The sequence below is a fragment of the Castor canadensis genome, chromosome 11, assembly GCF_047511655.1.
Source record: "Castor canadensis chromosome 11, mCasCan1.hap1v2, whole genome shotgun sequence".
NCBI classification, from domain to species: Eukaryota; Metazoa; Chordata; class Mammalia; order Rodentia; family Castoridae; genus Castor; species Castor canadensis.
Genome location: NC_133396.1, coordinates 6,328,903 through 6,352,964, shown reverse-complemented (window position 1 = coordinate 6,352,964; position 24,062 = coordinate 6,328,903). Strand labels below are relative to the sequence as shown.

The window sequence follows — 24,062 nt, the reverse complement described above, 5'->3', positions numbered from 1 at the left end:
GCCCCGCCCCTGCGAGACTTCCCCGGGCGGAAAAGGCCTAGAGCGCAAGCGCCCCTCCTCAGCCCCGCCCCGGCAGGTAGAGCAACTGGTTGTCAGGGCGCATGCGCAAGGCCATCTCGCGGCAGGTGACCCCAGCACCCCCAGCCCTCGAGTCGCAGTAACCCTCTCCGTGCTAGGGCAGGTAAATTGCACCTCTACCCCGAAGGAGTAACACGTTCCAACGCTAATCGCTTTTCCTTTCCCTTTCTACTAAACCCAAGCCATAGAAAGGAAAGAGTAGAGATTTCCTTTAAAACAACACACTCCAAATACCGGACCTGATCTTGAACTGTTTGTGAGACTAGTTCCCACAAATTGCAGTATTGAGTGGATTAGTGGATTCTTTCCTTCGGTCTTTGACTGACATATGCCAAAAATATATAAGCATTGTGGTAGGTATAGAAGATAAAACGACGAATAGAAATCTAGGCCCACGGGCTGGCGAAGTGGCTCAAGCACCTGCGTAGCAAGTGTGAGGCCCTGAGTTCAAACCCCAGTACAACCAAAGAGAGAAAGAAAGATGTCCAGGCCCTCAAGCAATTCACTGTCTGGAGAAGTAATAGAAAAGTAATAATAATAATAACAACAATAATAATAGTAATGTTCTAGTACTGATATAACTACTTGGGGAATGCTGAGGAAGCCAAAAGAAAAGAAAAGAAAAAGGCTGAGGGGTCACTCCTCTGCCCAATGCAGAAAAGCCTTCACAGAGAAGGTAATGTGGAGCTGAGTCTTGGAGGATAAGTAGGAGTTCCATAGCAGAGCAGTCCGATTAAGGGCATATCAGGCAGAAGGAATGGCATGTTAGCACAGAGGCACGGAGGCGTTAGAAAGTCGTGTTCTGTGCAATGCTAAGTAGTTCAGTTCCTGTGTGAAACCTCTGAGAACGGGGGAGTGGCAGAAGATGAGACTTGGAGAAGTAACTTATTCTTATTTTTCAGTTCCAAAAGCTCTTTCCAATAAAAGGAGAGAACAGAACACATTTAATGTTAATATGCTCTCTGGAAGCCAAGAAAAATAGTGTTGAGATGAGGATAACCACACATCTGATACTATAGAGAAAATAAGCCTGCTGAAATAAGGAAAACGAATTGTTCTGTCACCAAGTGTTCACTGGACATCAACTGCATTTGAGGTGCCCTCCAGGGTAAAAGATGAACCAGACAAGGCCTCTACTTCTGGCAGTTTGTAATCTAGAGTTGCCTAGTCTGAAAGAAAAGAAGTTGGCCCTGATTGGCACTGAATTACATATAGGACCGGTGGGCCATAGAGGAGGGGAGACATTACTTGGTGCTGAAGTAATCAGGAAGGATGTGGTTTGAGCTGCCATGTGAAAACAGGGAGAAGAGAGATGGAATCTGTCAGTATTTCAGATTGGGCAGAGCTCAGGATTTGGGGGAGTAATGAGAATGGAGGCCAGAGTGCACAACTCAGGTTTCATTGTTAACTGATGTGCAACCTGGAAGGTTATTGAGCAGAAGATGTCTCACACAAGGTGACAATGACAAGAGGATCCTCTGCTTACCCCTTGAGCCACACTAAAGTCATAGAGTCCCCACAGCTAATATCCCCTGTTTTACAGGCTCAAAATATGAGACTTAGAGAGGTTAATAAGGAAACCAAAATATAATAGACCCAAGATTTGAATCCAGGCCTATCTTTTTCTAAAAGCCCCATTTTTTCTATGACACTTTGTTGTAGAATGGTGGACAGGAAAAAAAGAAAAAGAAAAAAGAAAGGGAAGGACTTAGCTGGAGAGGTGGGAGAGGAGGCAAGGGACAGTTGTAGTTGTTAGCTTTGAGTAGGCCTGGGTATCATGGAGAACACAGAAGTTTGTCATGCAAGAGAAGTAGTTTGGGAATTAAATATAATACTTAATTCTTTGGACCTTCAACTTTCAAGAAATCTTTGTCCTGGCTAGAACATGTCCTGGCTAAGAAATCTTTGTCCTGGCTAGATCATGTCCTGGCTAGATCTAGCTGGGGAAGTTCCTAGAAAAGGGACTTATTGTGATTGTGTACAGTCACTGACACTCAGGTTACATATATCAATTACTGGAGGCGTGGAGGATATAAGGTCATTGCAGGTCCACAGGTGGAGCAACTCTACCATGTAGACCTTGGGTCTTTGTAGGACCCAAGTTGTTTTTAAGGATTTATTTAAAACAAAAGGGGTGGGGGGAAGACTTGGGATGTGGTTCAGTGGTAAAGTGCTTGCCTAGCATGTGTGATGCCCTGGATTCTATCCCCAGCACCAGGAAAAAATCCAAAATGACATCATGTGTTCATTTAGTTGGGTGTGGAATTACTGGTGCATGCCTATAATTCCAGCATTTGGGAGGTTGAAGCAGAAGGATCTAGAGTTTGAGGCCAGTCAGGACTACTTAGTGAATTTGAGGCCAACCTGTGGTAGGTAGAGAGAGACTCTGTCTCAAAAAAAAAAAAAAAAAAAAAGTAAGAAAGAAAACAAAAGAAAAGAAGTACCATGTCTCCCATTGGTACTTAAGCCCTAGCTCTTCTGTTGCCAACCAGATATTTGTCAGTATATTCTACATTGGGCATTTTGCTGCAAAAAAAGGGCACATGGAGGCGAAGAAAGAGAAGTAGCAGCTGAGTAGAGGTGGGAGGTATGGAGAAGGGGGAAGGGGAAGGTGAGGACATGACCATGACCCTGTTTGGGGGAATACAACTCAATACTCTGGGAGGTAGAAGTGTCCAGTATGCTGTTGAAAAGCTCATTGTGTTCATTCATTGTTCATTCATTCCCTCCCTGCAGCATGCAGGACAGCTCTTCCCAGAGTTTGCCATCCAAAGCAGAAGACATAACTTTTAGAATATGATAGGGTCTGTACTGGTTGCTTTGGGAGCACACAGCAGTGAAATTGACCTCTTCCAGGATCAAGGAAGACAGAGGACATGAGGTTTAGGCTGGGGCCCTTGTAGCCTGAGAAGAGTGTTCTAGGACAAAGCATGTGGCATGTGAGTTAGGCAGTTGGAGAGGCTCATGGGAGTCAATTTTATGGGATACTGAAATGAAGCAAGGTTGGGCCACAGTCTGATTTCATCTTCAAAATACTTTATCACTATGGCTGCAGAGTGGAAAATCAATTGGAACTAAGATATTTATCATCTACAAGATAATGTCTCAAGTCTGTTGCAAAGCCCTTCAAGAAAAGCCCTCGCCTGCCAGCCCTACCCGCTTACTTTTTACTGAACACGAACTCCACCAATAGTAAACCACTTGTGGTTTCCGGAAGCTGCATGATCTTTTGAATGTCCGTATCTGTGTACGTGCAATTTCCTCTACTCAGTTGACTTTCTCCTATATGTTTAGGTTCCCCAAGTCAGTGTTAGGGGACAAAATTCCCATTATAACTCTTATCTCATTGACCCCACAATAGTCTTCAAGTTCCAGAACAGACACATTTGTTTTCTCAGTACTCAGCACAATGCATGAAGTGAATAAGTGAATGGATGAATAAATAATTTTATCTCAGGCTGACCTGAGAAAAAATGTGGTTCCTTTTCTGTGCAATGGCGATATTTAAAGCTAAGGAAGTGGGTGATATATCAGAAAAGAGTAGATGCCTAAGAGAAAAGACAAAAAGACTCATGTACTTCCTTTGCAAATGCAGCCTTCATAGAGAAAGATTCTAAGTGTGTCCCTGTAAAAATATATGCCTACAGACCAGACTTGGAACATTTAAAAGTAACAATAATTCAAAAGTAACAAAAAGTAACAGTGTTGAAATGGTGCAATTGTGGGTGAGTAAATAGAGGTCACATCCTGGTATGAAAACCTGTTGTAACTGTAGCAAAACTTGTTAGTTACAAACTGACCACATTAGTCACTTCAGAATGCAAATTAATCACCAAAAAGTTTCTTTTTCCCCTTGGGGTTTGCCGCTATTTTTAGTCGCCAGAAAGGGTTTCTAATTTTGTTTTCTGTGAGTTGTGGTGCTGCCATCTGCAGGTAAGAACTGGACATTGCCCTGGAATTTAATGAACGTTGGAGATCCACACATCCCCAGCCTGACAGTTAACTCTGCTCCCTCCTTATCAGGTGGCCCAATATCATGTCAGAATCATCCTCCAAGATACACACATTTCTTGGCTCCTCTTTAGTAGGAAAGAACCAGTTAGAAAATAACCATGGTCATTTGAAATTCTACTCCCACTTGCCCGGTTGATCTTTCTCAGAAGCTCATCTAGAACTTGCTTTGCTTAAGTTGTGAGCCAAGACTGCACACTTCTCTCATGCCTTGAGGGTAGCCTGTGATATGGGGCTGGCCAAAGAGACACCAAATGCTGTGACTCCCCCTCCTCAACTTCCTGACCCCATTCCTACACATCCTTCCTAGGGACACAGAGGTATGTCAGGAATGGACATACAGAGAAAAGACCATGCCAAAGTTTCCTATATTTTCCAGAAATACTTATCAGTGTTTATTTTTCTTTGTTTGACAGTATGGAGTTTTGAACTCAGGACCTCACTAGGCAGGTTCTCTACTGCTTGAGCCACTCCACCAGCCCCTGCTTTTTTGGTATGTGTTGGATATTTTCAAGATAAGGTCTCATGAACTATTTGCCCTGGCTGGATTGGAACACCAATCCTCCTGATCTCTGCCTCCTGAGTAGCTAGGATTACAAGCGTGAGCCACTGGCACCCGGCTCTGATCAGTGTCTATTTTTCTTATACAATGACAGCTACAGTAAATTTACCAGTTATAATTATATAATTTATTTCTCTTTTTATTTGTTTTGTTTTTGTTTTTTGATTGTTTGAGAGAGAGTCCCTATGTAGCCTCAAACTCCACCTGCCTCAGCCTCCTGAGTGCTGGGATTAGAAGCATGTACCACCACACCCCGTTTATAATTCCTTGCTTATCTACCTCTTTCCACCCCTTTATTCTGTATCCTTTTCTTTTTCTTGGTGGTGTTGGGATCCTTTCTTCTTTCTATTTGTCCTTTCCAAAAATCTGTTTTATCATTGTTATTGTTTATTGTTTTTAATTTTTAAATTTTATTAATTTATTTATTTCAGTACTGGGGCTTGAACTCAGAGTCTTCACCTTGAGCCACTCCACCAGCCCTATTTTTTGTGGAGGAATTTTTGAGATAGGGTCTCTTGAACTATTTGCTCAGGTTGGCTTCGAACCATGATCCTCCTGATCTCTATCTCCTGAGTAGCTAGAATTACAGGCATGAGCAACCGGCACCCGGCACTATTACTTTAAATTTTTATGGTACTGGGGGTTGAACATTTATTACTTTTTTATCGTTCACCATTCTGAGAATTATCATTTATTTTTCTTGCTCATCTATTCAAGTAAATCGTATTGAACATAAATACTATTTGCAAGATTTGAAATTAGGGACAATGCACATGATATTGAATTTCAGTATTAAAATTAGTTGAATAATTTTTAGTTTCAAACCTGTACACAGTGATAGATTTTTTAAAAAGATTTTGTATCTATTTATGAGAGATACATTTCTTCTCAAATACAGCAGATCTCAAATTTTAAAATACAAGAGAGTCACCTGGAATCTGTTTAAAAAGCAAATTCTAAAGATCTTCAACTCACTGGGAGTTGGACACAGAAATATGAAATTTTAAAGCAGCAGTAATTGTCAGGCTAGTCATCTTTGGAGTAATCTTTGGCAGTGATTACTGAATAAATGATTTTTGGGGATTCCAGGATCATCCCGGTGTGTCCTACCTTACTGGAACCAGAATGTTAACTGCCAGGATGGAAGAGAATTGGGGGGCTTGGTCCTCAATTGCTCTCCCCTGGGACCTCATGCTACCCGCAGCTGGGAAATGCCGGTTAAGTGCCTTGGTGTGGTCTGAGTCTGGGTGGGTGGTGCTTCTCAGTGCCTAAGTATAAATAAATAGAAAAATAAAACCCCAGATAAGCAAATGGACTTCAGTTCTGACAGCTGTCTCAAGGGGCCAAGTTCAGAAGAGGTTGGCCCTTTGCCATTCCTTTTGTTTCAGCTTCCTATCTCTCTTTCCTGGGACACATTCTGTTCATTAAGGAGATGGACTCAATTCCATTTTTGCTGTGAGCTAATATGCAAGTGATGTATCACAAGGATGGAAATTTCCCTGTTCTTAGGGAACAAGAGAGAAGCATTAGCAACCTAACACTGCACACAGTGTTAAGTGTTAAACCCAAAGATGCTTTTATTAGATTACATTTTTTAATTTAAAAGTATTTTAATGGGGTCTGGCAGTGTAGCGAAGTGGTAGAGTACTTGCATAACATGTATAAGATCCTGGATTTGACACCAGAAAAAAATGTTATTGACAAATGAAGGGGCTGGTGTAGTGACTCAAGTGTTAGAGTGCTTGCCTCACAAGCACGAGGCCCTGAGGTCAAACCCCAGTACTGCCAAAAAAAAAAAGGAAAAGAAAAATCAAGATTATGGAGATTTATGTATATCAAAGTGTAACTTATGATGGTTCGATACATGTATACATTTTGCAATGATTATCACAGTCATATTAATACATTCATTACCATCCAGGTTGTACACTAGATCCTCAGAACTTATTCATTTTTTAAAATAATAAAATAGAACTGGTAGTGTTGCCCAGTGGTAGAGCACTTGCCTCACATGTAAGAACCCCTAAGTTTTCTCCCCAGCACTGAAAAACTCTAACAAGTTTCTCTTTCTTTCTTTCTCATTTGTTTTCTTTCTTTCTTTCTCGTTCTCTCTCTCTCTCTCTCTCTCTCTCTCTCTCTCTCTCTTTCTTTCTTTCTTTTCTTTCTTTACTATATTGCCCAGGCTGGTATTGAATTCCTGGACTCAAATGATTCTACCAGCTCTGCTGTGCTGGGACGACAAGACTCTAAGGTATGACACATGTTCACTTAGTGTCCGCAGCAACCATATGTGGTGGATATTATGACTTATGCCTATTTTATGGATGGGATATTAGAGAATCAGCCTCTGGGGTGGGAGATGGAGATTGTTGATGATGTCAACAAGGACAGTCTCTTGCTTGACAATTGTGGTCAAAGAAGGTTTGGGAGAAAGAGACAAGTGAGCATGTGCAAGCAGTGAGAACAGGCTACTCTTTATAGGTTTTGTGACAAAGCAGGGAAAAGAGTGCTTGTTCTCTCAGATTTGGAGGGCCAAATAAGGGAAAATCCCTTATATATAGGATCAATTGCAGCCAAGCATGGTGGTACACACCTATAATCTCAACATTTGGGAAGCTAAGCAGGAAGACCAGGAGTTCCAAGTTAGCCTGGGCTATATATTGAGACCCTGTCTCAACAAAACAAAACAAAAATCCATTGATATCTGGCTCTACCTCAGAATCTCTGGTGTTGAGACCTAGATATCTATATTTTAATAGATTGGAGAATTGCTGAATTAGTACATTTTCTTTCACTCAGTCATTCAACAAATATGTAATTAATATGCATTATGAGCCAGGCACTGCAGTAAGCAGTAATGAATTAAAGAGGATGGGGGCCTGTCTTCTTGGAACTCACAATCCTGTAGGGGGAGAGATGAACAAGTTAGTCAACAAATATTTAACAACCACTTCAGAATCCTGTTTCAACCACCTAAGTGAGCCTGAACCATGAAGTAAATTGGAGATGGATGAAATTGCTGTAGGGATGGATGAGCTTAAGATATTAAGAACACACAGATCAGATCACTACTATGGAGGACAGGGTAGGAACATCTGTTTACATGTTGCTAGTTTTCTTTTTAGTGGCACTGGGGTTTGAACTCAGGGCCTTCTGCTTGCTAAGCAGGTGCTCAACCACTTGAGTCCATGCCTCCAGCCCCTTGCTAATGGCTTGGAAGTAAGAGGTGAGTGATGGGGATAAAGGATGAGCACTGGAGGGCTGACCCAAGAGACAAAGTGAACTGAGAATAGAATTTAATCCAGAGTTAGCCTTTCTGCTGTTACTGAGTAATCTTTGACATATCTTCTCATTTGTTTGTGGAAAAAGGGGCATAGAAATAGATCCCTCATCAGAGTTGTCATGGAAATAAATGAAACAAGTGAATGCATATTTAAAAAGCTACAAAATGGCTCTTACTCATGATGTTTTCAACATTCATGCCGCCATTTCTCCTCTGTTAGTTTTAACAATCCCACATGGATCTATTCCATAGTTATTAAAACCTTATCAGGCTAGGCACTGGTGCCTCACGCCTATAATCCTAGCTAATTGGGAGGATCGCCATTCAAGGTCAGCCTAGGAAAATACTCCTTGAGACACCCATCTCCAAAATAACCAGAGTAAAGTGGACTGGAAGTGTGGCTCAAGTGATAGAGTGCTGACTTTGCAAGCTTCAAGTCCTGGGTTCAAACCCCAGTACACATACACACACACACACACACACACACACACACACATCCTTATCAAGCTACATCTTTACATCTTTTATGTGTTTTAGTTGTAATATCTTGTTTTTGTTTTTTGTAGTGGTTGGGTTTGAACTCAGGGCTTCATGCTTGCTAGGCAGGCACTCTTATCACTTGAGTGAAACCTCTAGTCCATTTGGTTCTGGTTATTTTGGAGATGGGGGGGGGGTCTCACAAACTATTTATCCAAACCTCGATCCTACTGATTTCAGCCTCACCAGTAGCTAGGATTTCAGGTGTGAGCCACCACACCCAGCTAGCTGTTGTTTTTTAAGCATCCCTATATTCTCAATCATCCAATGATATTTTTTAAAAACCAGTTAATAGTTTATAGATTATTACTATTTTTCTTTGTGTGTGTGCATGTGTGTGTGTGTGTGCGTGCATATGTGTGTGTGCATGTGTGTGCATGTGTGCGTGTGTGTGTGCATATGTGTGTGTGCATATGTGTGTGTGCATATGTGTGTGTGCGTGTGCGCGCGCGTGTGTGCGTGTGTGCATGTGCGTGTGTGTGCGTGTGCGTGTGCGCGTGTGCGTGTGCATGCGTGTGTGCGTGCGTGTGTATGTGTGTGTGCGTGTGTGTGCGTGTGTGTGTGCATGTGTGTGTGCATGTCTGTGTGTGTGTGCGTGCGTGTGTGTGTGCGTGTGTGTGTGCATGTGTGTGTGTGCGTGCATGTGTGTGCGTGTGCATGTGTGTGTGCATGTGTGTGCGTGTGCATGTGCATGTGTGTGCGTGTGTGTGTTTGTTGAGGATGGACACATGCTCCACTGCTGTGCTACATCCCAAAACTCATTATTTCTTCTGTTAAGTCTTTAGGACACTCTAGAGAGGAAAAAGCCCACCACCAAGCCATAGCTTAGCTAGCAAGTTTCCCCTGGCAGAGAAGTGACTCATGCAGAACTCAGGACCTCTCTGCCAAGGCCTGGAGTTAGGCACATCCAAACATATTCAGTGGTTTTGTGTTTGACATGAAAGCACACTTCACAGTTTTAATTAGCATGTGGAATAACTTCAAGTCACTCATGTTGTCAACACTTCTTGTCATCGTTAACCACAGGGTAATTAGTGAGGGGAAGAATCAAGAGGCTTCTGTTGGGACAAAGAGTCCAACATTTCCAGGGTGGTTCTTACGTGGTTGGAAAACAGGCAAGTCCCTTTGGTTGCCATTAGATGTCACTCTAGACAGACAGGAGCTACCTCAGAGGTGGTATAGCTAACTAACCATAAAGGAATGCTGCCGTTTGGCTCCAAAAATGGATTTGACCTCATTGCCAGGACTCGCCACTCTGCAAGTGCCAGGAAACATTGTTTTCCAGGTCCCAACCATGGAGTGTGGAGGAAATATCCAGTTGCACCCCATGCAATGGAAACCCTACTTCTCTAGAACCAAAACAGAAACAGGAATGAACACCCTCCTCTCTCACCCTCCTTGCCCTGAAATCTTTCTTAACCACAAGTTTCAACTCTTTGTGGTTACAAAAGGGCAGAACTAATATTTTCCCATTTATTTAATGAGCTCCATAGCTGCATTCTTTTCTCTGCCTTCTTGTGTGAATGAGACAGAGCTTCCAATCTTGCCACACTGTCCTTTTTTGGTTTTATGGCACGAGGGCAGAAAGGTGGGGACTTATTCTCTACTTCTCAAACTTTTTCTGGGTTAGATGATTCAGTAACAAAGTCTTTTTTTTTTTGATTACTATTTGATTATTTGATTTGATTATTTGATTATTATTTGATTATTACTATGTAATCCAGCGTGGCCTGGAATCACAATCCTCCTACTTCAGCCTCCTAAGTGTTATGATTATCGACGTGTGCCACTGAACTGAGCTAGTGTTCTTTCTAGGTGGCAAGGACCCTGGATATCTAAACATTTTCTCTTAGGAAACAAAATGAAATAATACATTTAGTGTGTTACACTCAGGGTCCAATCCTGACCCACTATAAACTCCTAAAAAATGTTAGCATCATCGTAATTACCATCATAACATCTGGATGATGACACCAAGACAATTATCAGATAGGACCTAGAGGAACAAGACTGATTGTAAGGATGAAAAGCCACCTAGGGACCCTCCCAAGAAGGCCAGGGAACCTAGCAAGCTGGGACCACCCCCTGCCTGAGCAGTCTGACCACAGAAGGTGAAGGTAGCTTGGCATAATGAAAACCAGTAATTTTGGTAGTAACAGACACCATTTACAGCTGAGTTTTATATAACAATATAACTAAAGGTTTGAATTGGCAACTGGAATGTCAACTCCATTATGCCTGCTTTTCACCTCTCTTATTGTCAGCAATAAAAATAGGGAGTAAATTAGGTGGCAGTGAACACTAACTGTGTTCTTGGGCCCCCTGCTAGACAAGTTCATCTCATCTACCTCCACTGCACCTCAAAGCCCCCATCCTTAGTGATGACAGGGTGTTGTGAGAAATATGCATTTTCTGAAGGTTTGATTCATTTGAAAATAAGGTAAGAGTGCTTGCAAGTCAATTATAAGGCTTTATGTTTTTCTAATCCCTTATCTCTCTCTCTCTCTCTCTCTCTCTCTCTCTCTCTCTCTCTCTCTCTCTCTCGGCTAGCCAAGTGTTTTGTGAGCCATCACTTGGTCACAAAGCCCTTGGAAGTTAACAGATACTGCCTCGTTCTGTTCTTCTCTGAGCTGCAAATCAATTTTCTCCAAAGTGTTTCTGGCAGCTTTTCTGGGGCTAGGAATCAACCACTTCTCAAATTGTTGGCTCTGCTTAAGAAATCAAATCTCCATCCTCTCTCAAATTAATATGAGCATTTGATCTTTAGGAAAATTACATCTCTATAAGCTTCAATATAAATACCAGAACTGCCTAGCGACCAGAAGGGACATCATTACTCACTTACTCTGATATTTAAGTATGTCAGATGAGAAAAAATTTTTGCTTTATATAGCTGTGCTTATAAATATACAGATTGAAGATGAATCAGGCAGGCAGCTCTCAATGCATGGGGGAGGCAGGAGATGTGAAAAATACTGTAAAAGATGCCATAAGGGGCTACGGGTGGGGTCACTCAGTGGTAGAGCACTTGTTTAGCATGCATGAAGTCCTGGGTTCATCTCCAGACTGAAAAACAAGCAAACAAGTAAAAATGATACTAAGTTAGGATCATTCCTGATACTCTGCACAGAGAAAGTTGTTCACCAGTCTCCCACCTGGTTTGGAGGCCACGAAAGGAGAGGCCTGAACCACAGAGAACTTAGAAACTGGGTATAAATGGAAGATGAAAGAACTGGGATGGATTTCATTTGGTGTTAAAGGGACAAGGACTTAATGAGCACCTGCAAGTACAAACAGTGATAGAAGATGACCCTTGTTTATTGGAAACCAGACAGATTCTAGCTTAGCACATTCATGTTAGACCCAATTGGGATTTTTTTTTCAACATGAGTTGAATACTGGATTCTGTTACAGATGTTGCAGAATCTCTTTCAATTGGGATGACTGAATACCTGTTTGTTTGGTAGGCAAGAGAGTGAACTCTTAGCTCTCTCTATATACAGTTGACGTATTACCAGTGTTGAAACAAACAGCCCTGTTTATCCAGTAACAGGTGCTCCTTAAGATTTGAGCAGCTTTAAATTTGCCAAATCAGTCCTAGATAAAGATCTGTGCATTTCACAGAGCAGAAATGGGACTCCAGCAGCCAGGGAAGAATCCGGGAAGGGACCCTTGCTTTTTTTTTTCAGTCCCCAATCATCGTCTCTGCCCCGTCCTTTGGACCCTCCAGCAGCTGAACTCAAAGCTATGTGACCTCAAGTATCTCTGTCCAGGAGGAGGGAAGAGAACCGAAACCCACGGGGAATGTGGACAATGTGGGCTTGGCGACTGGAGAGAATTCTGGGAATGAGGCACAGTCCAGAGTTCAGACCTCCAAGCTTGGCTGGGCCCCACCCAGACGTCCTCCATGAAAGATGAAGCACGATGACTCCCTGAGAGGGGTTCTCTGCCTTGGGAGCTGTGAATCCTCCTTCTGAATCATACTGCTTTTCTGAGCCCGTGTGTCTTATTATAGCTAGAAAGATTTTGTCCAATCGGGTCCAGACCACATGGAGCTAATTATGCTGCCAAAATACTCTCTAAACTTGGGGTCCAACAAGACTACCCCAGCAGCTGTCTTTATTTTTAAACTTCTCTCTCTACTGCTTAGCACAGGATTTGTGACAACACCCCTGTCACAGTACACAGTACTCTTCAAAACTAATTCCCCTCTGAAATTGTTTTTCAGGTTAATAAGAATTTCTGGAAGAATACTCAGGAAACTCGTAGTATACATGGCCCCGGCAGAGGAGGACCAGGGGGAAGGAGACGAGGGGAGGAGGGAAGCATATGTTTTCACTGTTCACCTCTTTGTATCTTTTTAATTGTTTAGGTACATGTATTACTTATTCCAAAATAAATATGATGTATTTTTAATATAACGTGTAAAATACTGGGAGTGGGGGCATAGCTCAAGTGGTACGGTGCTTGCCTACCAAGCACCTGTGTTTAATCTTCAGTACTGCAAAATAATAATAATAATAATAATAATAATTTGCAAATTTCTGTGTGGAATTTACCTTAGCTACTTTTCTTCCAAATCAGACTTACCTTCCTTTCTTTTTTAGATTCTCTACTAATCACAGCCACACCTACCTTTTGCTGACCACTATGTCGTAAGCACTGTCCTCCATGTCCTCTGTTTATAAGTTCATTTTATAAGTCAACAGGAAAGTTCTGGGTTTTTTTTTTTTTATCTGAGTTCTTCAGATGAGGCTACTGAGGCTTAGAGAGAAATCCCATAGCCAGAATCAGATCAGGAACTGAAACCTAAGTCTATCTGACTAGCTTGTAACCCTCACAACCCTACTGCCTCAGTAGCTACGAGACCACTGAAGTATTAAATTGCACCAAACACATTAGGAACTTTCTCACAAACTCCTTCATCAACCAACCCCCTAAAAGGCACTAAAGTGATGAAGTATGGTTAATGCCAACTCCTTGCCTGATGGCAAAACTGAGTACATTTGCTTTTCATCTTGGGGGTGCAGAATATTTCTGTAGAAAGTATGATGCCTCTGATCCCCCATATCCAAATCCGAGTGAGGACCTTCTCCATGGAACACATCGTAGGCAGCGTTCAAGCAGCAAGAGGACCGTTTTGTTATGGTTTTGTTTTGTTTGGTGGGACTGGGGTTTGAACTTACCGCTTTGAGCTTGCAAGGCAGTCGCTCTACCACTTGAACCACATCTCTAGTCTGACAGGACCATTTTGAATTGAGCTAGAAGACACCACCAAGAGACACACCAGCACTATTTCTGGCTTAAGAGGAAAGCTGTTAAAACAAAGCCTTGGGAATCTTAGGGGCCCCATGAAAAAATAAGCCCCTGCATTACTGCTAGTTTCTATGGACATGAGAAGAAAGGACAGGATTGCAATGAAAAATAACCAAGGATCTGCAATTTGAGATGAGGCCACAGAAGGCCAGGTGGAATAACAGCTGACAGCGTATCATATGCTCTCACATCAGGCTAGAAAAGGGGTAAACAGTCATCAATTATGCCAACTTTCTGTGGTGACAACTGAGGCAGAAATCTGGTAATCATCCTTAAATAAACCTGCCTTCCTTCATGTAGCTTCTTCACACTGTCAGGGAGAAGATTCCCAAGAATGTACTTTATATGCTTTGCATTTCAAAAGCATCTTCACGTGCACTGCCTTGTTTGAGTAAGCGAGGGTCCTTTCCTCCTCCAGTCCTGACGTCCAATAACTTCTTTCTCCAAAACCCCCCATCAAAGGTAGCCAGGAGATATGGGCTACCTTTGAAGAGCTTCCCTGGGAAGCAGCAGCAAGCCAGGTCCTAGATCTGCAGGCTCTGTCCACAGTGGAGTATTAGAGGCACAACACTTGATTTTAGACAATGAGGCTCATGGTGACTCAGAGTTGTCACTAGAACAAAATGTGACAGAAGATTTCTTCTACCTTCTCTTCCAAGTTGACATTCACAATGCTCTTGAAATGAACCACGTGCAAGCATGAGCCAGAAGACTGAGAAGCACAGGTGACAGGCACAGCCAGAGCCAGGGGACCAGGTGCTTTCTTAGTGCTCACCTGTCTCTACCCCATAAATCCCAGTCTCCAGATTATGCGTTACTGCTATCATCTCTTGACCCTGGATATCTGGCTCCCATGTCATAGCTAAGGATTTTAGAAAAGAGCTGAGTTAAGGGTGTATAGTGGTTGGCAGAGACTTTCTTTGACAAAGAAAGTCTTCTTTAATGGGCATTGGTGGCTCAACCTGTAATATTAACTATTCAGGAGGCAGACATCGGGAGGATCACAGTTTGAGACCAGTTTAAGCAACAAAAGTGAGACCCTATCTAAAAAATACTCAACACAAACAAGGGCAGGTAAACTGGGTGCTGGTGGCTCACACCTGTAATCCTAGCTACTCAGAAAGCTGAGATCAAGAGGATCAAGATTCAAGGCAGTCCAGGCAACAAGTTAGCACAACCCCATCTCAATCAACAAGCTGGGCATGGTGATATACACCTGTGATCTCAGTTATGTGGGAGACATATGTAGGAGGATTATGGTCTGAGGTTGGTCCCAGGAAAAAAATGTTAGATCTGACTTGAAAAATAACTAGAGCAAAAAAGTTTTGAAGGAGTGACACAGTGATAGAGTGCCTTTCTGGCAAACATAAGATCTTGAGTTCAAACCCCACTAACAATAAATAAATAGGTTGATTTTGTTAGAGAAATAAAACTTTGTTGAGTTTTGGAGGGTTATGAACTATCACAGTATCTAAGAGTTTTTCATATTCCAAAACCAAGTTTTTCCCTTTTAAGGATGATATTGTCCCCATTGAGAATGCATGTCCCACAGGAAATTCAAACATTTGTCTTATAGGAAAATAATTTCACTCCTTGGATAAGAATGCTACTTGCAAGACACTGGTGGCTCACATCTGTAATTTTAGCTACCTGGGATGCTGAGATCAGGAGATCAGGAGGATGGTAGGTGGAGGCCAGCCTGGGCAAATAGTTCATGAGACCCCCATCTCCAAAATAACCAGAGCAAAATGGACTGGAGGTGTGGCTCAAGCGGTAGAGCACCTGCTTTGCAAGTGTGAAGCCCTGTCCTACTATCTCCAAAGAAAAAGAATACACTTATGAATTCTCCTCCTCCTCCATTTTCTTCTTTTCTTTCTTTCTTTTTTTTTTTAAATGGCACTGGGGTTTGAACTCAGGGCCTATACCTTGAGCCATTCCACCAGCCCATTTTTGTGTTGTTTTTTGTCTTTTTTCTTTTTTTTATTAGAATATATTTGTTATGGGGTGGGGTTTGTAGTGACAATTCCGATTAGACTTATATTGTATATTAGTCACATTGTCCCCATCGTCTCTCCCCCTCAACCCCCCTCCCCACCCCACTTAAAGCAATTGCAAGAGGTTTCTTAGTTCTATCTCATATAGGTATGTGAAGTCCATCTACCATATACCTTCACCTTCATCTCCTTCTTTCACCCTCTCCCCTCCTACTAGTACCCCTCCCGCACTCACTATATCTAGTTTACACTCCTGGTTTTCATTATTAGTGATGGGTTTTTTCAAGATAGGGTCTCGCAAACTACTAAAGGCATGAGCCGTGGGCACCCAGCCACTTATTCTTTTTCACATGTGCTCTACCACTGAACTACACCCCCAGTTTAATCTACATCATTCAGCCTACATCATTCTTCTTCCTCTTTTTTTTTTTTTTTTTTCAAATGTATCCCAGGATAGCCTAGAACTTACTGTGTAGTCCAGGCTGGTCTTGAACTTGGAATCCTTCTTCTTCAGCCTCCCAAGCAGCTGGGATTACAGGCCTGCCTCACCATGCCCAGCTAATATGCATCACTCTTAGCTCAAAAATTCTGAGCTGTATCCAGCAACTGGTATTATAATGCTAAATAGAAAAAAAAAAAAAAACAATCTAGCCAGGTGCTGGTGGCTCATGCCTGTAATCCTAGCTATTGAGGAGGCAGAGATCAGGAGGATCGAGGTTCAAGGCCAGCTCAGGCAAAACAATTCATGAGATCCTATCTCAAAAACTCAAACACATCACCAAAAAGGGCAGTGGTGTGGCTGAAACTGTAGGCCCTGAGTTCAAACCCCAGTACCTCATAAAAGAAAAGTAAAAAATCTATTATGTATGTTTTCTTGTTTAATGATTTTTTTTTCTTTTTCCAGTCAAATAAATTTGGTCTTAATCACAGTTTCTGTTTTAAAACCTATGACCCACAGATCAACATTTTTTATCCAAGTTGCTTCTCTGCCATTCTGGAGTAGTCTGGTTGTTTGCCAAGACTCAAGGAAGCAAGGTGGCATCCTGTACCTTCAAGTTAAGCCCAGATTTTCCTTTCTAGTCTAGAAGCAGGAATGGTGCATTCAAATGGACTGGGTTCCCTGGGGGTGGGTGGTGCAAGTTGCTGCTCCCTAAATAGAGCCCTCCTCCCCTTGCAAACCCAGACAGCAACAGAAAAGCAGTCCATCTCTCTTGCTGTGGGAAGAGTGTGACAGATGGCAAGCATCTGTTTTCAGCATTTACTGTGTGAACCTGAGTAAAAGCACTTGGCTTGGCTATCCCACATTTCTCCCTTTAAACTATGGATATGATGCTGCTAATCTGCAGCTCCCTTCACAGGCACCTCCAAAGAGAAGGGTGGTCACAGGGAAAAAGTTCTGGAGGAGTCAAAGGACATGTGTGGGAGCTGGCAATGGTGGCTCATGCCTGTAATCCCAGCTACTCAGGAGGCAGAGATCAGGAGGATTGCAGTACAAAGCCAGCCCAGGAAAACAGTTCAGCAAGACCCTATCTCGAAAAACCCAACACAAGAAAGGGCTGATAGACTGGCTCAAGTGGTAGAGCACCTGCCTAACAAGCATGAGGCCCTGAGTTCAAACTCCAGTGCCACCAAAAAACAACAACAAATGAAACGTGTGCATTCAAGGGTTCACTACCAGGGTTGGAGGTGTGGTTCAGGCAGTAGAGCACCTGCCTACCAAGAACAAAACTCTGATTTCAACCCCAGTACCACACACACACATACACACACACAAAGTTCATTACCAGAACTGCAAATAGATCTGAACTTCAGTCTAATAAAGACATCTAGGGAGTTCTAAAGTTCGTTTGGTTCTGAACAACATGCTAACCACACCCCATGATAAAATCAAAACAAAACCAAGGTAACAACCTGTGTTTGTTGGCCTTTTCACCCAAGACAAACTGCTCAGCATAGGGTTGTCTCCTCCTGAACAGGTGCTCTACACTTTCCCAGGGAAGGCATCTATGTTTACTAACTGACATTGATCACACAGCCATTACTATACCATCTGGCCCCTGAATCCATACCCCTGCTCCACTGGATAAGGTGGCAAAGATGAAGGAATAGGGACTATTTGGACATCTGACAGCACCAGCCTGGCAAGGGGTTTTCAAAAGCTAAGCAGAGAAACCTGAAAGGGGAAGTCTTGGGTGCTGCCCTTGAGCATGTCCCAAAGCAGCCCTCTCAGACCTTCCTGCCTTTTCTCTGAGGTCCGCTGACCTTGAAGATCCCATAGCCAACTTCCATTCCTCTGCATGCCCTGACCCTGGAAGGTGTGAGTCATCATTGTGAGTGAACGCAGACTCAGTCCTAAGGGGCTGATAAGGTGGTGGGAGCAGGAGCCAAAGGGTTAGGAAAGGCACTAACGAGCCCCCAGTTGCACTTGACCTGTAAATATTCTCTTGAGCAAGACTATCATACTCCCAGGTATTGACGGCAGCACCAGACATCAACTCCTTACCTTGAAAATTCCTGCTCTTCAGCTGGCCTGTCAGGCCTATCCAGTCCATCTCCCTCCCAGCAACTCAATTCAGCAACTCAAACATCTAGGTTCCAGCACAGGTCAGTAAACCCTGTCTGCACTGAGTTTCTGAACTGGGATTTGCAGCTAACTCATCCAAGACTAGAACCTTTGGTACAGGGGAGTTTCAAATGTGCTAATTTTATTTATGAAAGAATTATTAAAAAGAAAAGAAAATTCCTGCCCTTGGTTAGAAGGCTCCTTGGCAAAACAGTGCAGGTAAACGAACACAGACCTAAAAGGCCTCTCACAGAAGGAGGAGCAACCACAAGGGAATGATATCCAGGAAGGAGTCTGCAACTGTCAACAGCATTTCCTCTGGGAGTGTCATGTCACGTCTTCTGAGAGGCCATCCCCATCCCTCCCTTGGCAATAGTGCATCCAAAAGTGATCAGGCCCTCTGTCAGCAAGTGCTAAACAAGAGTATCAAGACTGGCGTATTGACAGATTGGTGGTGGATTCACGACTCCAGGAGGCAGTAGAGCAACACAGTTAAAAACCTGGGCTTTGTGCTCACGTGACCCAGCAATTCCACTCCCAGGTGTTACCCAAGTGCGAGCACACGTCTACACAAACGCTCACACGTGAATGCTCAAACCAGTGTGACTCATAACAGTGTCAAGTGGAAGCAACCCTGATGCGTATCAGCATGTGAATGGGTAAGCCAGACGTGGTTGGTCCGTGTGGTGGAACGTATTTAAGCAGAGGAGGGGAGAAAGCACTGCCATATGCCTCAACACGGGTGAACCTTGAAAACAGTATGTTCAGAGGTGGGGGAGTGGCTCAAGTGGTAGAGCAAGCGTGAGGCGCTGAGTTCAAACCCTGGAACCTCCAAAAAAAAGAAAGAGAAAAAGAAAAAGAAAACATGTTCAATGAAAGAAACCAGTCACCAAAGGTCAAATATTGTATGATTCCATTTGCATGACATGTCTATAATAGATACATCCATGAAGACACAAAGTAGATTAACAGTTTCCTGGGGCCCAGGCAAGACGAATTTGGGGAAGATGGAAGTGATTGCCAGGGGGTTCAAGGTTTCTTTTTGGGGTGATGTAAATGTTGTAAAATCAGTTGTGTGGATGGTCAGACAACTCTGAACGTACTAGCGGCTATCGAATGGTATACTTTAAGTGGGTAAGTTTTATGGTGAGTGATGCTCGCTAAAGCTATACATACATTTGTAAAGACTTCAAATTACCTATCTATCTATCTATCATCTATGCATTTACCTACCTATATATAAAGACTGCTTGGCTTGAATCCCACTGTGCCATGTGCTAACTGTGTGAGCTGATAGCTTGCTCCTTAGGCATCTGGGCCTCAGTTTTCTCATCTCTGAAATGGGGGTGGTAGTTATTATGTGTTAACTTAGAACAGTGTGTACATGGTAAGCACTACACAAGGGTTAACTAGTACTAATATTATTGTTATTACTATTATTACTAATACGTGTCTCCTAGGAGGCCCTAGCTGTTTTTCTTTTTTCTTTTTTTCTCTTTCTTTCTTTTCTTTCTTTCTTCCTGCCTGCCTGCCTTCCTTTGTTCCTTCCTTCCCCACCCTCCCTCCCTTCATTCCTTATCTTTCTATCTTCCTTCTTTTTCTTTTCTCTTTTCTTTTCTTTTCTTTGGTGTTGGGGATGGAACCTAGAGTCTCACTCATACTAGCAAGCTCTCTGTCCCCAAGCTACACCCTAGCGCCCTCTAGCTGGTTTTGAGACATGAAAGACACTGAGTCAGAAGAAGGCTTAGTGAACATGAAATGAAAAGTGGTTATTATTCTTGTGGATGCTGCACCAGACCTTAGAAATCCCTTCATTCATTCATTTGTCAAACTTATGTGACTGTGTGCCAGGCACTGCTATAAGTGCTGAGAAAACAACAGTCACCAAAATGGACCCAACTTTCTGCTCATACAAAGCTTATATCCCAGTGGAAGAAGACTGGCACTGAAGGAATACCCAAGAAAATATGGCAGGGGAAAATCAGTATTCTGAAAACTAAAAAGCTAGCATGAGGACATTAAGTTGGAGGTTGAGGAGAAGGTCCTCTCAGAGAAGGGGACATTCTGAGTATGGAAATCTCTTGGGCTGAGTAAAAATATAGCTTAGTGGTAAAGCACTTGTTAGCATGTGGGAAGCCCTGGGTTAGAGTCCCAGCATAAATAAATAAATAAATAAATGCTTTGGGTGGGGATGTAGCTCAATAAGGAAATGCTTGCTTTAACACGTACAAGGTCCTAGGTTCTAGTCCCAGCACTGCGAGAAGACAAAAATCAAAAAACTTCTAATCAGGGCAGTGTGCCAGTGGCTCATGCCTGCAATCCTAGCTACTTAGGAGGCTGAGATCAGGAGAATGTCAGTTCAAGGCCAGCCCAAGCAAATAGTTCCATCTCCAAAATAAGCAGAGCAAAATGGACTGGAGGTATGGCTCAAGTGATAAGAGTGCCTGCTTTGCAAGTGCAAAGTCCTGAGTTCAAAAAACAAACAACAAAAATTTCTAGTCAGAAACCTCCTGGGGAAGGGCATGCTGTTGTGGGAATAGTTTCTGTGAAGCCACTGAAGCAGGAACTTGCTGCACATGTTAGAGAAAAAGAAAGAAGGAAGCATGAGGAGTATCCAGGGAACAGTTGCAGGAAGTTTAGGGGGAAGGGCCTTAGGGGCTGGGTGTGACAGCCAGTCTCCAAGATGGTCCCATGACCCCTGCCTCTTGGTATTGACTGTTTGTGTGGCACCCTCCCACACTGACTAGAGTTGTCCTGTGTCTGAGAGGATATTGTAGAAATGACAGTGTGACTTCCAAGGAGAGGTCAGAAAAGACATTGGGGTTTCTGCCTTGATCTCTCTTGGATCATTTGTTGTCAGGGGAGCCAGCTGCTCTGTTGTGAGGTCACTCACATAGCTCTGTGGGGCTCTGAGGCCTTCTGTCAACAACCAGCACTGTCTTTTCAGGGATGTGAGTAGGACCCTTGGCTCTTCTAGCCTCAGTCAACCTTCTCAATGATTGTAGCCCTGGCAAGCTGTTTTGTTTCTTTCTTTCTTTTTTTTTTTTTTTTTTGCAGTACCGGGGTTTGAACTCAAGTCCTACATGGGGAGCCACTCTACCAGCCGTTTTATGTGATGGATTTTTTTGAGATAGGGTCTTATTTGCCTGGACTGGCTTTGAACTGCGGTTCTCCTGATCTCTAGCTCCTGAGTAGCTAGGATTACAGGCATGAGTACCAGTGCCTGGCTTGTTTTGTTTTTGAGACTGGGGGTGTGCCACCACAAGAACTTTTTTTTTTTTTTTTGGTGGTACTAAGGGTTGAATTTAGGGCCTCATTCCTGCTAGGCAGGCGCTCTACCACATGAACCACTCCATTAGCCCTCGGGGCAGCATCTGGACCACAACCTTATGAAACCCGAGAGTTAGAGTCATCCAACTAAGTTGCCTCTGATTTCTGACCCACAGAAACTGGGATACTAGGTGCTGTTATTTTTATGATTGTGGGGAGGGAACCCAGGGCCTTGTGTATGCTAGGCAGGCACTGTATCACTGAGCTACATCACAACTCAACTCTTTCTTTCTTTCTTTCTTTCTTTCTTTCTTTCTTTCTTTCTTTCTTTCTTTCTTTCTTTCTTTCTTTCTTTCTTTCTTTCTTTCTTTTTGTAATGTTACTGGGGCAAGCACTCCACCACTTCAGAAAGTTCATTTTGCTTTTCAGTTTGTTTTTTAGATAGATCTGTGCTTTTGCCCCAGCCTGCCTCAGGTGGAGATTCTACTATCTCTGCCTCTTTAGTGGCTGGGATTATAGGCATGTACCAGCTATACTAATTGTTCTTGTGTGTGTGTGTGTGTGTGTGTGTGTGTGTGTGTGTGTGCCTCCTGAGGTTCTGAGCTCAATATGCTTGTTAGAATGGCATGCTACCACTTGAGCCATGATCCAGCCCATTTTTTATTTTGGTTATTTTTCACATAGAGTCTTGTGGTTTTGCCTGAGCTGGCCTCAGACTGTGATCTTCCTACCTTTAGCCTACTGAGTAGTTGGGATGACAGCCACCATGTTGGGCTTGTCAATTGAGATGGGGGGAGTGGTCTCACTAACTTTTTGCCTAGGCTGGCATCAAACTGTGATCCTCCTGATTTCTGCCTCTTGAGTAGCTAGGACTACAGGTCCGAACTACTGTACCTGGCTATGTTTATTTTTCTTAATCTACCGAATTTCAGCACAACTTGTTATACAGCGATAGATAAAGGATACACCATAATATGAACTTGAGATTTTAGTCTAGGTATGATGGGAAGCCATACAAGGAATTCAAGCAGGGGACAGATATGACCTGACTTCTGTTGTGAAAAGATTCCTCAGGCTGCCAGGTACTCATAGATTATAGGGAGCAGGAGAAGCAGCAGGGGTCTGGTCAGGCACTTTTACAGTTACAGCAGGTATTGGTGGTGGCCTGGACCAGGGTGGTAGACTTGGAAATGACAGAAGAGAACAAATTCAGGTTGTAATTTGGAGTTAGAGCCCACAGCACTTACTGATAATCCAGTACAGAGAGTGAGAAAGGGGAAGGAATCAAGGACAACAGGTTTCAGCTGGAGCAGCTTGGTGTTCAACAGCATCGTTACTGCCTGGGGGAGGATTGAAGGAGCAAACTCTTGCAGGCAAGATGCCAGGAGCACAGTTGGGATGGGTAAATTATCTAAGCGAAGGTGTCAAGTAAGCAATCAGAAAAGTGAAAATCTGAGATTTAGAGGGAGGTCAAGACTGATGTGAAGATTAGGCCTGAGCAGGGTCACTATGACATGAGACTAGACTCCGTCTACTAGAGAGATCACAGCAGATGAGCGAGGAGGCCCTGCTCGCCACCACATCTAGAAGTCAATCAGATGAGGGGTGGGGGTGTCAGGCAGAAGTCAGGAGTAACCAGAGAGGTAGCAGGAGGACCAGAAGGGAGTGGTGACCTGGAGCCAGCAGAAGAAAGTCTCTCTAAGAGGAAGAGGAATGGGCTAAGAATAATGTTGCATGTTGCAGAAGTATGGCTGTCACCCTACATGGTCCCAACTGTTCCCTGACAAACAGAGCTCCTCTGCAGGATGTTTTACGGTTCCTTTAATGTCCTCCATCCTGTTTTGACTAACGTGTTTCCCTTTCTAGATGAACCAATGTTCCTTCTATTGCACTGGGAGGATGCCAGCTACCTTCTCCATGGTTAGACCTCCAGGTTAGACCAACCAGGTTTTAAAGGACTGCGGTGGCATTTATGCAAATGTAGCTTAGAAAAGGCAGGGACTTCCGTAGATCTAGACATTATTCACTTAAACTCCATTTGAAAGACTTCTCTACAAGGTCTTATACTCTCATGGTACTTGCTGCTTCCCTGTTGAATTGGTTACTTCAGGGATTCTCCCACAATCCCACTGTTGCCTTCCCTGATCCAACAGTATTGATTGGGATATGAACCATACCCCTGCCCCTTAATTTTCACTAAACCAATTGCTCAAAGTGACTGCCTATGTAGATATCTCTATAGAAGGGCTGGAGAAGCCGGGCATGGTGATGCATGTTTGTAACCCCAGCTACTTAGGAGGCAGAGATCAGGAAGATCATGTTTTGAGGCCAGCTGTGGGGAAAAGTTATCAAGGTTCCATGTCAACAGATGTGGTACACATCTGTAATTTCAGCTATTTGGAAGACATAGATAGGATTGTGGTGCAGGCTGGCTGGAGCAAAATGTAC

At 43.2% G+C, this 24,062-nt stretch overlaps 1 long non-coding RNA gene across 1 annotated transcript; it reads left to right on the top strand.

Annotated features, from left to right (window-relative positions):
* The first annotated feature begins 75 nt into the window (after positions 1-75).
* Positions 76-12,818, top strand: LOC141414034 (uncharacterized). Its single transcript, XR_012439138.1, has 3 exons — positions 76-181; positions 6,834-6,902; positions 12,700-12,818. It is a non-coding gene; the product is annotated as an uncharacterized lncRNA (long non-coding RNA).
* The last annotated feature ends 11,244 nt before the right edge of the window (positions 12,819-24,062 follow it).